The sequence below is a fragment of the Mytilus californianus genome, unplaced genomic scaffold (assembly GCF_021869535.1).
Source record: "Mytilus californianus isolate M0D057914Y unplaced genomic scaffold, xbMytCali1.0.p SCAF_2, whole genome shotgun sequence".
NCBI classification, from domain to species: domain Eukaryota; kingdom Metazoa; phylum Mollusca; class Bivalvia; order Mytilida; family Mytilidae; genus Mytilus; species Mytilus californianus.
In genome coordinates this window covers 67,693,843-67,709,593 of record NW_026262668.1, presented here as the reverse complement: position 1 = coordinate 67,709,593, position 15,751 = coordinate 67,693,843, and the positions used below count along the sequence as shown (strand labels likewise).

The 15,751-nt window shown below is 31.7% G+C and overlaps 1 long non-coding RNA gene and 9 other non-coding genes across 10 annotated transcripts; 5 read left to right on the top strand and 5 right to left on the bottom strand.

The window, feature by feature from the left end:
• Positions 1-590: 590 nt before the first annotated feature.
• On the top strand, positions 591-2,560 carry LOC127728171 (uncharacterized). The gene is made up of 3 exons (XR_007994005.1): positions 591-758; positions 1,880-2,025; positions 2,455-2,560. It is a non-coding gene; the product is annotated as an uncharacterized LOC127728171 (long non-coding RNA).
• Positions 2,561-4,199: 1,639 nt separating this feature from the next.
• On the top strand, positions 4,200-4,290 carry Trnam-cau (transfer RNA methionine (anticodon CAU)). Its single transcript is given in 2 exon segments — positions 4,200-4,236; positions 4,255-4,290. It is a non-coding gene; the product is annotated as a tRNA-Met (tRNA).
• Positions 4,291-4,574: 284 nt separating this feature from the next.
• Trnal-aag (transfer RNA leucine (anticodon AAG)) lies at positions 4,575-4,656 on the bottom strand. The gene has a single exon. It is a non-coding gene; the product is annotated as a tRNA-Leu (tRNA).
• A 727-nt stretch (positions 4,657-5,383) lies between these two features.
• Trnam-cau (transfer RNA methionine (anticodon CAU)) lies at positions 5,384-5,474 on the top strand. Its single transcript is given in 2 exon segments — positions 5,384-5,420; positions 5,439-5,474. It is a non-coding gene; the product is annotated as a tRNA-Met (tRNA).
• A 284-nt stretch (positions 5,475-5,758) lies between these two features.
• On the bottom strand, positions 5,759-5,840 carry Trnal-aag (transfer RNA leucine (anticodon AAG)). Its single transcript has one exon. It is a non-coding gene; the product is annotated as a tRNA-Leu (tRNA).
• Positions 5,841-6,579: 739 nt separating this feature from the next.
• Trnam-cau (transfer RNA methionine (anticodon CAU)) lies at positions 6,580-6,670 on the top strand. The gene is given in 2 exon segments: positions 6,580-6,616; positions 6,635-6,670. It is a non-coding gene; the product is annotated as a tRNA-Met (tRNA).
• A 284-nt stretch (positions 6,671-6,954) lies between these two features.
• On the bottom strand, positions 6,955-7,036 carry Trnal-aag (transfer RNA leucine (anticodon AAG)). The gene has a single exon. It is a non-coding gene; the product is annotated as a tRNA-Leu (tRNA).
• Positions 7,037-7,775: 739 nt separating this feature from the next.
• Positions 7,776-7,866, top strand: Trnam-cau (transfer RNA methionine (anticodon CAU)). The gene is given in 2 exon segments: positions 7,776-7,812; positions 7,831-7,866. It is a non-coding gene; the product is annotated as a tRNA-Met (tRNA).
• Positions 7,867-8,150: 284 nt separating this feature from the next.
• Positions 8,151-8,232, bottom strand: Trnal-aag (transfer RNA leucine (anticodon AAG)). Its single transcript has one exon. It is a non-coding gene; the product is annotated as a tRNA-Leu (tRNA).
• Positions 8,233-14,949: 6,717 nt separating this feature from the next.
• On the bottom strand, positions 14,950-15,031 carry Trnal-aag (transfer RNA leucine (anticodon AAG)). Its single transcript has one exon. It is a non-coding gene; the product is annotated as a tRNA-Leu (tRNA).
• Positions 15,032-15,751: the final 720 nt, after the last annotated feature.

Here is a 15,751-nt window from a genome sequence, read left to right as displayed (position 1 = left end):
AAGATATTTTGTTTGAATGTTTTATAAATGTTCAGAAGATATGTACGTTCTACTTCTGAAAAACATTTTAAAAGCATATGAGTAAAACATTCTTAACAATATTGCTGCGATGTTTTAAAAACATTTTCTAAATATGTTTCATGAAATGTTTTAATAACATGCCTTTAAGATATTTTAACAACATTTCTTCATAATATTTGATGAAAACATTTTAAAAACGTTACGCATTTAATATTGAGAAAATGAATTTATAAATCATTTTGTTACTAATATTTTAACAACATTTTAAAATAATATTATGAATACATTTACCCAAAAACATTTAAAAAACGTTACGCATTTAATATTGAGAAAACGAATTTATAAAACATTTTGTTGCTAATATTTAAACAACATTTTAAAAAAATATTATGAATACATTTACCTAAAAACATTTAATAGAGAATGTTTAAACAATATTTTGCAAACATTAATTTAGGTTATGGAAGGAAAACTTTATTTCATCAAATGACAGTGATTGAAGCGGTACTTCCCATATATAGCCTTTTACAGTGCACGTATTGCTATTTTCCGGATTTTCTGTTCAAGTACCGACAACAAAAGTTTACACATTTAAAATCTAACTGTTCCCGATGACCAACGAACATGATCCGAAGCAATTTTGGAAACCAGTAACCGGCAGTTTTATTTACCATGCTGTAAACAAAGACAAAGGAAACGTACAAAATAGAGAATAACCTTATCATGCGTTAAAACTGGTAAGATATGACACTAGTTCACATTTATAAAACATTGTTATGCTTCTGGAAATATCTTGGTTAATTTGATTAATATATTCCAAGAATTAATACGAGTGTAAGCGAGCACAAAGCAAAAAGGGGGGTGATGATTTAGTCTACCTAGATGTTATGATGTTTATGTCCAGTGAACATTACGAATTATAGAAAAGGGGTTAAACTTAAGGGTTATTTATATGATTTTAAAATTCATAAATGTAATCACTTGTAACCAGTGAGCATGTCTGAAAAGTTCTGTGTTACAAGTCTGCCCTTTGACGCTTTGTTGGCTTTAACAGACTGAGCTATTTAAGCAGTACTTCCTTAGCTCAATCGCTGGCTACGTATCTACTAGTCAAGGGAATCTGAAACACGCAATGGTGAGCTATAAACACACAATATATAAAGCATACCAGTCGACTGGCATATATTTCCGCCCCAAAATATCTATGATACGCGCCCCTGTGCTATAATATATTGTTTATGTAACTTGTACATTTGTGTTTAGCCCTACAGCCCAGCCCAAGGCCAGATTATTATTTATGTGCCGGTCCCAAGACAGAAGTTTGATTTAGTAGTTGTCGGTTCATTTCTGACATATTTGTTTTATAAATTATGCCATTAGTTTCATTGTTTGAATTGTCTTTAATTATACGCCCGTTTACGGGACGTATTATGGTATACCGTTGTCCGTATGTCTGTCGTCAACATGTCGGACATTAACTCATAAATGCTTTAACCAATTTGAATAAAACTTTTTTAATTTTAGATTTTACGTTTCCGAGTTCTAGAGTTTTATTCATTAAAAATAGCGTGGATTTTCTAGTTTTCGGACAATAACTCAAAAACGCTTTCAGCAGTTCTCTTTAAACTTTGGCGAATAGTTTATATCTATTGACTTAAGCTCCCTTTCAATTTCCATGAATTTCTGATTTGACATTGAGAAATGTTTGAACTTTTTTCTTCGAAAAATGCGACAGGCGTATCATGCGCTCATGGCGCAGCTGTTTATTTTTTAATGTTGTGGCCTTTGTAGCTGACTAATACAATGTGACTTTTTCTTACCTGTATTTTATTTATTTTGTTTATTTTAACTTTTGTAGGATCAATTAGCATGATTAGACGTACCAAAATTTAGGATAGATTTTCAGAAATGCAGATTAAAATTGAGAATGGAAATGGGGATTATATAGAAGAATATAAGCTTAGAAATGATTCAAACCATCCTGGAGGAGCAAATTTTATGAAGGTATTTATTCTTTAAAATCCTCAATCTATAGTACATGTATTTGCGCTAAAATATACAATAACAATTACGAAACTTGTTTTTTTTTTGTAAGACCAAGAAAATGTTACAGGCCCTACACGGCTGGCTACTCTAAGTTGAGAAAATTGTAGTGTACAGTATACATGTCTTATTTTATAAACTGTTGAAATCTACCGTTACACTTTTGTAATAATAATACACCCCAAACTCTACAGATGTATAAAGTAGCTACAATTGTTGCTTCTGAATCCATTAATACTGATTAGATGACACTTTTCAATATATTTTTGTGAAAACACTGGATTAAATTGAAGAAAAATAGTTTATTGTGTAATTCAATGAAATTAGCTGAATTTCCACTCGTTTAATCACTAAACAGAAGGAATAATTTGTTTACACTTTATTTTACAGAAGCCAGCAGATGTCAAAAGAAATAAAAAGAATGGAACAACAGAAACTTTGAAAAAGAACGGTGATACGAAAATATTGAATAAATGTTTTGCATTTATAATTGTAATTCTATCTTGTATAGTGTTGACTAAGGCAGCAAAGAAAACAGTCAAAAAACTTCAGAAAAAAAATGTCCGATGCTACATGTGATCAAACATGAGATCAAGAAATACTTCTCAAAAAAATGCACTAAGATTAAAATCAGAAAAAACCATGACAAATTATTACGTGTTCAAGGTATTACAAAAAATAGGGTTATGTCAATGATACATAAATCCGACAACAGTAAACAAAATATATGTAGCTTCAACTGTAATCAACAAACAATTGTAAAAGGAGATGTGGGGTAAAGATCAGTATGACAGCAGTTGTTTTTCAGATGCAGATCCAGGATTATGAAAAGAGGGGCCACAGGCTCTAAACTAGACAAAGTTTGAGTGAAATAGTAGGAATTAGATTAACCATAATTGTAGCTCCATAAGGGGACCCAGGACCCCCCTCCCCACCCCCAGATCAAACATGATTAAAATGTTTTTTGAATATTTTATAAAACATTTGAATGATGATGTTAGAAAACATTTTTCTAATGATAATCATATAACATTTAAATTATGTTTTGAGAATATGAACATTATTAAAACATTTTGTAAAATGTTTTTTGAACATTTTCACAACATTTTATCCTGCAAAAACATTTTATTTTATGTTTTAAAAATGTTTCAAGGATATTTTATAAACAAGCATATTTAAAACATTTACAAAACATTTACAAACATTGTCAACAAAATTCAGAAACGTTTTAATGATGTTTTAAAAATATCCTGGACATGTTATGGAAAATGTTTTGAAAATATTTTTAGCGCCATACATTTTAACGTGATTTTGATATTTTCTACGATATTTTCACAACATTTTTCAAAATGTTTTTAAAACATAAACACAATGTTTTTGTGTTAACTGGGTTACTATTGCAGCTTAATCAAGGTATCATTCGTTTACATTATTTACAACTGACAAAATATGTCTTACAGGCATAAAATACGAAATGTTACGTAGCAACATGTTTTTTTTCTCTTTCCAAAATTAAATTATTATTCTGTCCTAATACTATTGATATCTAGCACAATGCATATTAAATTCTATCATTTCGCTTCTCTATCTTAACAGAGTTATCTATGATTTGACTATATATGGTAACATGGACTTAATTTGGCTTAGAATTTGATATTAGTACTCACAAGTAACGTCATACAGGAGGGCGGTTTTCACTATTTCAAATTGGATGAAACCATGCAATCTAGACTATAGTACATTTTGACCGCGCGAAAATCGTTGAAATTATAACGGCTTCAATGCTAACTGTGCTCACTGAAACGTGATTAATGCACGTGCAAAACGTTTTTTCGCTAACAACAAATAGTTTCCGCAGCATATTTTTTTAAAAGAGTTTTCTGTCATCACTATATACTTAATTTGCTCCTGGAGAAAAAAGAAATGGGGGGAAAAAACCCAAAACCATAAAAAGTATTTCAAAAACTAAAGATCTATAAAAATGAACAACCAACACAGCTCATTATGTTTTGAAATATGTTTCCTTTAAGAAAAAGATGTTTCTTTTTGCCCTACACTCACCTTGACAAGTAACTACAATGTTAATGGTAATGTTATGAAGTATTTACACCTTAAATTGAAGATTTAGAACCATGGCCTCGGTAGCGCAGTAGGTAGCGCGTCAGTCTCATAATCACAAATGACAGAGCGATCTGAAGGTCGTGAGTTCGATCCTCACCCGGGGCATAGTTTTTTTCTCCCCCGTTACTCCTGTTTTCAAAGCATTTCGAATAGTTGTGAAAACCTGTATTATACGTGTAACCAGTTATTCTTCTGCAATGCTAGTCATGAATTTTTAACTGCATGTAGATAGCGTTCAGAATTTGAAATACGTAAATGAAACATGATAATTGTGTTCTATCTATGACTAAAACAAGATCTTCAATGTATTAATCTTTTATGCATTAACATTTTCGTCAATAAATGCAAAAATCGATAAATTGATTCCTAACTTACTTAAAAAAATCACTTGGCAGCGGTGGGATTCGAACCCACGCCTCCGAGGAGACTGGTGCCTTAAACCAGCGCCTTAGACCGCTCGGCCACGCTACCGACGCTTACTATTGCAGCTTAATCAAGGTATCATTCGTTTACATTATTTACAACTGACAAAATATGTCTTACAGGCATAAAATACGAAATGTTACGTAGCAACATGTTTTTTTTTCTCTTTCCAAAATTAAATTATTATTCTGTCCTAATACTATTGATATCTAGCACAATGCATATTAAATTCTATCATTTCGCTTCTCTATCTTAACAGAGTTATCTATGATTTGACTATATATGGTAACATGGACTTAATTTGGCTTAGAATTTGATATTAGTACTCACAATTAACGTCATACAGGAGGGCAGTTTTCACTATTTCAAATTGGATGAATTAGACTATAGTACATTTTGACCGCGCGAAAATCGTTGAAATTATAACGGCTTCAATGCTAACTGTGCTCACTGAAACGTGCAAAACGTTTTTTCGCTAACAACAAATAGTTTCCGCAGCATATTTTTTTAAAAGAGTTTTCTGTCATCACTATATACTTAATTTGCTCCTGGAGAAAAAAGAAATGGGGGGGAAAAACCCAAAACCATAAAAAGTATTTCAAAAACTAAAGAACTATAAAAATGAACAACCAACACAGCTCATTATGTTTTGAAATATGTTTCCTTTAAGAAAAAGATGTTTCTTTTTGCCCTACACTCACCTTGACAAGTAACTACAATGTTAATGGTAATGTTATGAAGTATTTACACCTTAAATTGAAGTTTTAGAACCATGGCCTCGGTAGCGCAGTAGGTAGCGCGTCAGTCTCATAATCACAAATGACAGAGCGATCTGAAGGTCGTGAGTTCGATCCTCACCCGGGGCATAGTTTTTTTCTCCCCCGTTACTCCTGTTTTCAAAGCATTTCGAATAGTTGTGAAAACCTGTATTATACGTGTAACCAGTTATTCTTCTGCAATGCTAGTCATGAATTTTTAACTGCATGTAGATAGCGTTCAGAATTTGAAATACGTAAATGAAACATGATAACTGTGTTCTATCTATGATTAAAACAAGATCTTCAATGTATTAATCTTCTATGCATTAAAATTTTCGTCAATAAATGCAAAAATCGATAAATTGATTCCTAACTTACTTAAAAAAATCACTTGGCAGCGGTGGGATTCGAACCCACGCCTCCGAGGAGACTGGTGCCTTAACCCAGCGCCTTAGACCGCTCGGCCACGCTACCGACGCTTACTATTGCAGCTTAATCAAGGTATCATTCGTTTACATTATTTACAACTGACAAAATATGTCTTACAGGCATAAAATACGAAATGTTACGTAGCAACATGTTTTTTTTCTCTTTCCAAAATTAAATTATTATTCTGTCCTAATACTATTGATATCTAGCACAATGCATATTAAATTCTATCATTTCGCTTCTCTATCTTAACAGAGTTATCTATGATTTGACTATATATGGTAACATGGACTTAATTTGGCTTAGAATTTGATATTAGTACTCACAAGTAACGTCATACAGGAGGGCGGTTTTCACTATTTCAAATTGGATGAATTAGACTATAGTACATTTTGACCGCGCGAAAATCGTTGAAATTATAACGGCTTCAATGCTAACTGTGCTCACTGAAACGTGATTAATGCACGTGCAAAACGTTTTTTCGCTAACAACAAATAGTTTCCGCAGCATATTTTTTTAAAAGAGTTTTCTGTCATCACTATATACTTAATTTGCTCCTGGAGAAAAAAGAAATGGGGGGAAAAAACCCAAAACCATAAAAAGTATTTCAAAAACTAAAGAACTATAAAAATGAACAACCAACACAGCTCATTATGTTTTGAAATATGTTTCCTTTAAGAAAAAGATGTTTCTTTTTGCCCTACACTCACCTTGACAAGTAACTACAATGTTAATGGTAATGTTATGAAGTATTTACACCTTAAATTGAAGTTTTAGAACCATGGCCTCGGTAGCGCAGTAGGTAGCGCGTCAGTCTCATAATCACAAATGACAGAGCGATCTGAAGGTCGTGAGTTCGATCCTCACCCGGGGCATAGTTTTTTTCTCCCCCGTTACTCCTGTTTTCAAAGCATTTCGAATAGTTGTGAAAACCTGTATTATACGTGTAACCAGTTATTCTTCTGCAATGCTAGTCATGAATTTTTAACTGCATGTAGATAGCGTTCAGAATTTGAAATACGTAAATGAAACATGATAATTGTGTTCTATCTATGATTAAAACAAGATCTTCAATGTATTAATCTTTTATGCATTAAAATTTTCGTCAATAAATGCAAAAATCGATAAATTGATTCCTAACTTACTTAAAAAAATCACTTGGCAGCGGTGGGATTCGAACCCACGCCTCCGAGGAGACTGGTGCCTTAAACCAGCGCCTTAGACCGCTCGGCCACGCTACCGACGCTTACTATTGCAGCTTAATCAAGGTATCATTCGTTTACATTATTTACAACTGACAAAATATGTCTTACAGGCATAAAATACGAAATGTTACGTAGCAACATGTTTTTTTTCTCTTTCCAAAATTAAATTATTATTCTGTCCTAATACTATTGATATCTAGCACAATGCATATTAAATTCTATCATTTCGCTTCTCTATCTTAACAGAGTTATCTATGATTTGACTATATATGGTAACATGGACTTAATTTGGCTTAGAATTTGATATTAGTACTCACAAGTAACGTCATACAGGAGGGCGGTTTTCACTATTTCAAATTGGATGAATTAGACTATAGTACATTTTGACCGCGCGAAAATCGTTGAAATTATAACGGCTTCAATGCTAACTGTGCTCACTGAAACGTGATTAATGCACGTGCAAAACGTTTTTTCGCTAACAACAAATAGTTTCCGCAGCATATTTTTTTAAAAGAGTTTTCTGTCATCACTATATACTTAATTTGCTCCTGGAGAAAAAAGAAATGGGGGGAAAAAACCCAAAACCATAAAAAGTATTTCAAAAACTAAAGAACTATAAAAATGAACAACCAACACAGCTCATTATGTTTTGAAATATGTTTCCTTTAAGAAAAAGATGTTTCTTTTTGCCCTACACTCACCTTGACAAGTAACTACAATGTTAATGGTAATGTTATGAAGTATTTACACCTTAAATTGAAGTTTTAGAACCATGGCCTCGGTAGCGCAGTAGGTAGCGCGTCAGTCTCATAATCACAAATGACAGAGCGATCTGAAGGTCGTGAGTTCGATCCTCACCCGGGGCATAGTTTTTTTCTCCCCCGTTACTCCTGTTTTCAAAGCATTTCGAATAGTTGTGAAAACCTGTATTATACGTGTAACCAGTTATTCTTCTGCAATGCTAGTCATGAATTTTTAACTGCATGTAGATAGCGTTCAGAATTTGAAATACGTAAATGAAACATGATAATTGTGTTCTATCTATGATTAAAACAAGATCTTCAATGTATTAATCTTTTATGCATTAAAATTTTCGTCAATAAATGCAAAAATCGATAAATTGATTCCTAACTTACTTAAAAAAATCACTTGGCAGCGGTGGGATTCGAACCCACGCCTCCGAGGAGACTGGTGCCTTAAACCAGCGCCTTAGACCGCTCGGCCACGCTACCGACGCTTACTATTGCAGCTTAATCAAGGTATCATTCGTTTACATTATTTACAACTGACAAAATATGTCTTACAGGCATAAAATACGAAATGTTACGTAGCAACATGTTTTTTTTCTCTTTCCAAAATTAAATTATTATTCTGTCCTAATACTATTGATATCTAGCACAATGCATATTAAATTCTATCATTTCGCTTCTCTATCTTAACATAGTTATCTATGATTTGACTATATATGGTAACATGGACTTAATTTGGCTTAGAATTTGATATTAGTACTCACAAGTAACGTCATACAGGAGGGCGGTTTTCACTATTTCAAATTGGATGAAACCATGCAATCTAGACTATAGTACATTTTGACTTGGGTTCGAACGCACCGGAAGGTCAACATGTAGTGTTTATAGGACTCTATAAATTTTCCGAAATTGGTGAGTTTGGATGAATGTTTTCCACTCGAATTGTTGTACATAGTATTTATTAATGTGAAAAGTTCATTTTTGACTGTATTTTGACTTGTATGAGTACCCTTATTCCTGTTTATCGGCAAACAGGATAAGGGGGAGGGGATCCAGTGTGAAGGGGACAGTAACGTGTCTTACTTTGTTGTTTTAAATTATTTTGTTTTGCGTTCGGAAAAATGGATAAGGTGACTAACAAACATTTTCGATCTCAAAATCGACAGAAACAAAACTATGTTGTTGGAGATAAATCGTACTCAAGGGATTGTACTATCAGGATCGAACGATTAAATACAAATGTTATTAAAGAGAGAATAATTATTGAAGAAGTTGAGACTATCACAGGACTAAATACTGTTTTAGCTGTGGTTCAGCATGATGCATCTTCGTACGATGTAACTATGGATAGTAAACAGAATGCTTTAAAGTTGTTGGGTGGTATATCTATTGGAAGCCGGGAATATTCAGTAAGCTTAATGCATTCTGATATTACTGTTGTGTCTGTAATGAAACTGCCGTCATATGTTCCAGATGAAGATATTCGAATTAAACTAGCTATTAAAGGAGTTAATGTCATGTCTCCTATATATAGAAGAACGGTTCCAGATACGCAAGTTGCGGACGGTACCAGGTTCATGCGATGCAAGTTCCCTCCGGGATTAGTAGCTCTACCTTGGACAATACCGTTCAAAATAGGATCTGAAACGAAATATTTCAGACTGAAACATAATAACCAAACAAAAGTATGTTCGGAATGCTTGTCGCCGGATCACATGAAAAATAATTGTCCTCATTTTGAATGCCATGGCTGTGGTGAGGTAGGACATCCAAAGAGGTATTGCAAAGCAACTAAATGCAAGTCGTGTAGCAATTTACCATTATTGTGTGTTTGTACTCGGGGTACTTTTGGAAGGAACAATAGGACACCTGATGCATCAAAGAATTGTAAGGAATGTGGAAAATTCTTTTGTGCAAATGTAGTATTTGTGGCAATAAGGTTTGCCCCTGTGTTTGTTTAAAGTGTGAACAATATCCGTGTATATGTAGTTGTATGTACTGCCATGAGGAATCATGTGTGTGCCCCTGTCAAGACTGTGATAGGCAACCCTGTGAATGTAAATGTGATAATTGTTCGGAATTATTGAAGAACTGTACCTGTATGGATCAAAATATTGATGAAGATAAAGATAAGGATGATGACAGTGAGGTAGTTATACAATTTAAGGATGATGATGTAGAAAGTAGTGAAAATATAATTGATGATGAACAAACAGAGTTGAAAAAAGTAGTTGATTCCCATATGAATGTTAAAATTGTTGTAGCAGAGGTCCATGCCAATAGTAGTGGCATACAGGAGGACAGCAGGAAACGGAAATTGGACAGGGATGATCAAATATTTGATGATGGTGATGATGGTGATGATGATATTAATGTAATTGAACAGGCTCAAGATAAAAACAAAAGAGCAGACAGTGATTCTGATGAGGTTGTTAAAAAGAAAAAAAATGAAGAGTGCTCTCCTGTTGACATTATTGTTACAGAAGAGTGTAATGTGGAGATGGCAACAGAGGAGCACTCGATAGATATGGATGATGAATATAGCACCTGTGATGATGACGAAGAAGTCAATGTTGAAGGTGCAAGTAATAATAAGGAATCATTTGTCTGTTCTGATGTAGAGTTAAATACAGATTGTAAAATTATTGATAGCGGGATGAAAAAATGTATTAGTATCAAAATGTTAAAAAAAAATCAGAAAAAAAGAAAAGAAAAAAGAAAGGAGAAATAAACTAAAAATTGCTCCAAATCTGAATAGTCAAACTGTTAGAAATTTGTCAAAAAATACAAAAAGTAAAAATGGATAGATATATATGTCATTGTTTAATATTTTTTGTAATGGTTGTTATATGTAGTTTGAATTGTAATGGTATGAGAAATGTTGTAAATTTACAAAGATTTCTAAGTACTGTACAAGACAGAAAATTTGGTATTGTGTTACTTCAAGAAACATTTTGGGATGATAATTTTATTAAAGGTGTAAAACATATGTATGAAGGTGATATTTATTATAGTAATGGTATGGATGGCAGACAGGGTGTGGCTGTTCTAGCTAGCAATTATTATAAAGATAAAATAAAATGTATTTATAAAGATGATCAAGGTAGATTTATTCATGTGACTTATTATGAGAATGATACATTGGTAAACTTTATTTCTTTGTATGCACCTAATGTAGTTTCTGATAGATGTAATTTCTATGATTTTGTGATAGATTATACTAAAGATTTAGATAATTTGATTATTGGAGGTGATTTTAATACCTCTTTGTCTGTGTTAGACAGAGGAAGTAAAACTTGTCATATAAATGATGAACCCTATAGAAAACTGACTAAATTGATGGATGATAATAATGTATATGATATATGGAGGGCTAGAAACCCAGATTTTCGAATATTTTCCTGGAAAAGAATTTCAGAGGGTAAACTACAACAAAGTAGAATAGATTATTTTCTTGTTAGTAGGAATATGTCATCTTTTGTACAAAGTTTGTATTATAATGTTACTAGTATGAGTGACCACTCTTTTGTTATTATGCATTTAAATTGTACATGTATTGAAAGAGGTCCTGGACTCTGGATTTTGAATAATACATTGTTGTTTAACGAAGAATATGTACAAAGAGTTAAAGATATTATATCACAAGAAAAAGAAAGTGAATTATTTCATAGAGATTTTTTAGTTTGGTGGGATAACTTAAAGTATAGAATTAAAAGATATTCTCAGATATTGTCATCTGATTTAGCTAAACAAAACAAGAAAGAGTATTTTAGATTAGAAAGGCAAATCAATCACCTTTGTGAAAAGGCAGCTAGTGGTATTGTAATTGATATTGCCAAATTAGAAAGTCTTAAATTAGAACTGTCAAATTTAGAAATTGAAAAGTGTAAAGGAGCAGTATTGAGAGCTAAAGCTGTATGGGCGGTGGAGTCTGATAAAAATACAAAATACTTTCTAAATTTAGAAAAGTATAAACATTGTTGAATGATAATGGTGATACTGTGTCAGATACTGATGGTATTTTAGAATTACAACATAGTTTTTTTAGTGATTTATATTCATGTGTAACTACTGATGAAAATAAGATGTCAGAATTGTTAAATTTTGTTACAAAAACAGTAAATGATGATGATAACAATATATGTAATGATGATGTAACAGAAGATGAATTGTGTAAAGCTATTAATCAATTGTCTAAAAATAAAAGTCCAGGTTCAGACGGACTTACTGTAGAGTTTTATTGTAAATTTTATTCTGAATTAAAATATGTGTTATTGAAATTGTTTGATGTTATTGAAGAGGAAGGTATTTTAAGTAGATCAATGAAGTGTGGAATTATAAGTCTGGTTTATAAGAAAAAAGGTGAAAGGAATTTTTTGAAAAATTATAGGCCAATATCTTTATTGCAAGTAGATTATAAAATTTTAGCAAGAATTATGTCAAATAGATTAAAAACTGTATTACCGAAGATAATTTCTGAAGATCAAACTTGTTGTATTATGGGAAGAGATATCTCAAATAATATTTCAAATGTTAGAGATATTATGGAACTTGTTGAAAGAGATGATCTTGAGGGATATTTTTTAAAATTAGATCAAGCAAATGCTTTTGATAGAGTTAGTCATACTTATCTGTTAGAAGTATTGAAGAAATTTGGTTTTGGTGAGAGATTTGTGAAATGGATTAGTATATTTTATAATGGTATAAATAGTGCAGTCAAATGTAATGGCTTTTTAACAAAGTATTTTGTCATAAAGAATGGTATTAGGCAAGGTTGTCCAATTAGTGCCTTATTATATGTACTTTTGCAGAACCACTGCACTGTAAAATTGTACAAAATGTAAATATAAAGGGAATTAATATCCCAAAAAGTAACAAGATTGGTTTGATTTATCAACATGCTGATGATACAACTTTGTCTTTATGTAATAAGGAATCAATTCCTGAAGTATTTAAGGAATTCGATTTGTATAGCAAAGCAACAGGTGCCAGAATAAACAGACAAAAATCAGAGATATTATGTTTAGGTACCGGTACATTATCTGTATTAGAAAAAGATCACATTGGTCTAAAAGTTTGTGAAGATTATTTTCAACTGTTGGGAGTTTTTATTGGAAAAAATAGAAAAATGTGTGATGAAATGAATTGGAAAAATAAAATAGTTAAGATAAAAACCCTTCTCAACATATGGTTATTGAGAAGACTTACTATACATGGCAGGGTTAGTGTTATCAATTCACTGATGTTATCTAGATTTTGGTATGCATTGTTTGTTACTGCATTACCTGAATGGGCTTATATAGAGATAAAAAGAGTTTGTCTTAATTTTATATGGAAAAATAGATGTCATTTAGTAAAATATAACTGTATAGTAGATGATAAAAGTAGAGGTGGTTTAAATGTTGCTGATATCAAATGTAAAATATATGCTTTTAGGCTAAAATTTCTAGGCAGATTGTTAAATGATGAATATGAAGTATTATGGAAATATACATTTAAGTATTTTGTATCTTCAATTTATGAAATGAAACTTTGTCTTAATGTTTTTTATTCAGTGATACCTAATTGTGAATTGAAAAAACTTCCTGTTGTTTATCAAGAATTTTTTCAAGCACTGAATTTTATAAGGAAAAAAATAGAGTTTCCATTGTCTGTAGAAAATATTTATGATCAGCCTTTGTTTGTTAATCCTAATATTATAGTTAATAACAGAACAATTGTATGGCACGATTTTATAGGTGCTGGTATTGTTTGTCTCAAAGATATATGCTTTGAAGTAAAAACTGGTTTCTTGCCAGATCATGCTATAGTTGAAATGATTCAAGTTGTATATGAAGATGTTAATGTACAGTATGTAATTGATAGATATAGAAATTTGTTGAATGTTATACCTGTAGAATGGAAAAACACAGTGAACACTGATATTCACAGAATATCTATACCAAGAACAATAGACATTTCAATTATTTGTAAAAATGTGCATTATGATTTGAAACTATGTAGCACTAAAACATTATACACTATTATGTTGGAAAATATTGTTGAAGAACCTGTTGGTATTGAGTTATGGAAATCGGAATTTGATGTAAGTTCTGAAGCAGTTAGTAAAATATGGACACATGTTAATATGTATTGGAAACCTTCTAACTTGGTTGAGTTAGACTTTAAGGTGTTACATAACTGTATTTTTACCAATGTAAAACTTCATAAGATAGGTTTAGGTGATGATAATATTTATAAAGTATGTTGCAGTGAAAAGGAGGACATCCTGCATATATTTATGAATTGTGATAAGCTTCAAGATTTTCATAATTATTTATCATCTTTGTTGGTTAGAATTTTTGAAAACTGTGATTCAGATAAGATTAGTTTAGTAAGAAGTGAGGAACTATTGATTTTGGGTTTGAGATGGCATATGAAAGGTGTAAATGATACGTTTCTAAATTTTTTTATGTCTGTTGCCAGATACTGTATCTACAGAAGGAGAAACTTGTTGAATAGTGGTTATTCTAATGTAAATTTGATAAAATTATTTCAATATACATTAAAACATTATGTAACATATATGCATGTCTATCTCTGTCGATGTCATAATATGAGTCATATATTTCAAAAAAAGTGTGTATTAGATAACCCATTGTTAGAAGAAACAGACAATATTCTAGTCTTTAAATTGTAATTAGTTTATATACTTTATATTGTGTACTTTAAATGTGAATTAACAGTAGTAGATGTATTGTAAATACAAAGTTAGTATATAATGACAACAATCAAGGACAATTGATTTTATATATTGTTTTACTTGTATAATATGATGTTTGATTTTAATAAAGATAAAAAAAAAAGGCGCGTCAGTCTCATAATCACAAATGACAGAGCGATCTGAAGGTCGTGAGTTCGATCCTCACCCGGGGCATAGTTTTTTTCTCCCCCGTTACTCCTGTTTTCAAAGCATTTCGAATAGTTGTGAAAACCTGTATTATACGTGTAACCAGTTATTCTTCTGCAATGCTAGTCATGAATTTTTAACTGCATGTAGATAGCGTTCAGAATTTGAAATACGTAAATGAAACATGATAATTGTGTTCTATCTATGATTAAAACAAGATCTTCAATGTATTAATCTTTTATGCATTAAAATTTTCGTCAATAAATGCAAAAATCGATAAATTGATTCCTAACTTACTTAAAAAAATCACTTGGCAGCGGTGGGATTCGAACCCACGCCTCCGAGGAGACTGGTGCCTTAAACCAGCGCCTTAGACCGCGCGGCCACGCTACCGACGCTTACTATTGCAGCTTAATCAAGGTATCATTCGTTTACATTATTTACAACTGACAAAATATGTCTTACAGGCATAAAATACGAAATGTTACGTAGCAACATTTTTTTTTCTCTTTCCAAAATTAAATTATTATTCTGTCCTAATACTATTGATATCTAGCACAATGCATATTAAATTCTATCATTTCGCTTCTCTATCTTAACAGAGTTATCTATGATTTGACTATATATGGTAACATGGACTTAATTTGGCTTAGAATTTGATATTAGTACTCACAAGTAACGTCATACAGGAGGGCGGTTTTCACTATTTCAAATTGGATGAATTAGACTATAGTACATTTTGACCGCGCGAAAATCGTTGAAATTATAACGGCTTCAATGCTAACTGTGCTCACTGAAACGTGATTAATGCACGTGCAAAACGTTTTTTCGCTAACAACAAATAGTTTCCGCAGCATATTTTTTTAAAAGAGTTTTCTGTCATCACTATATACTTAATTTGCTCCTGGAGAAAAAAGAAATGGGGGGAAAAAACCCAAAACCATAAAAAGTATTTCAAAAACTAAAGAACTATAAAAATGAACAACCAACACAGCTCATTATGTTTTGAAATATGTTTCCTTTAAGAAAAAGATGTTTCTTTTTGCCCTACACTCACCTTGACAAGTAACTACAATGTTAATGGTAATGTTATGAAGTATTTACACCTTAAAT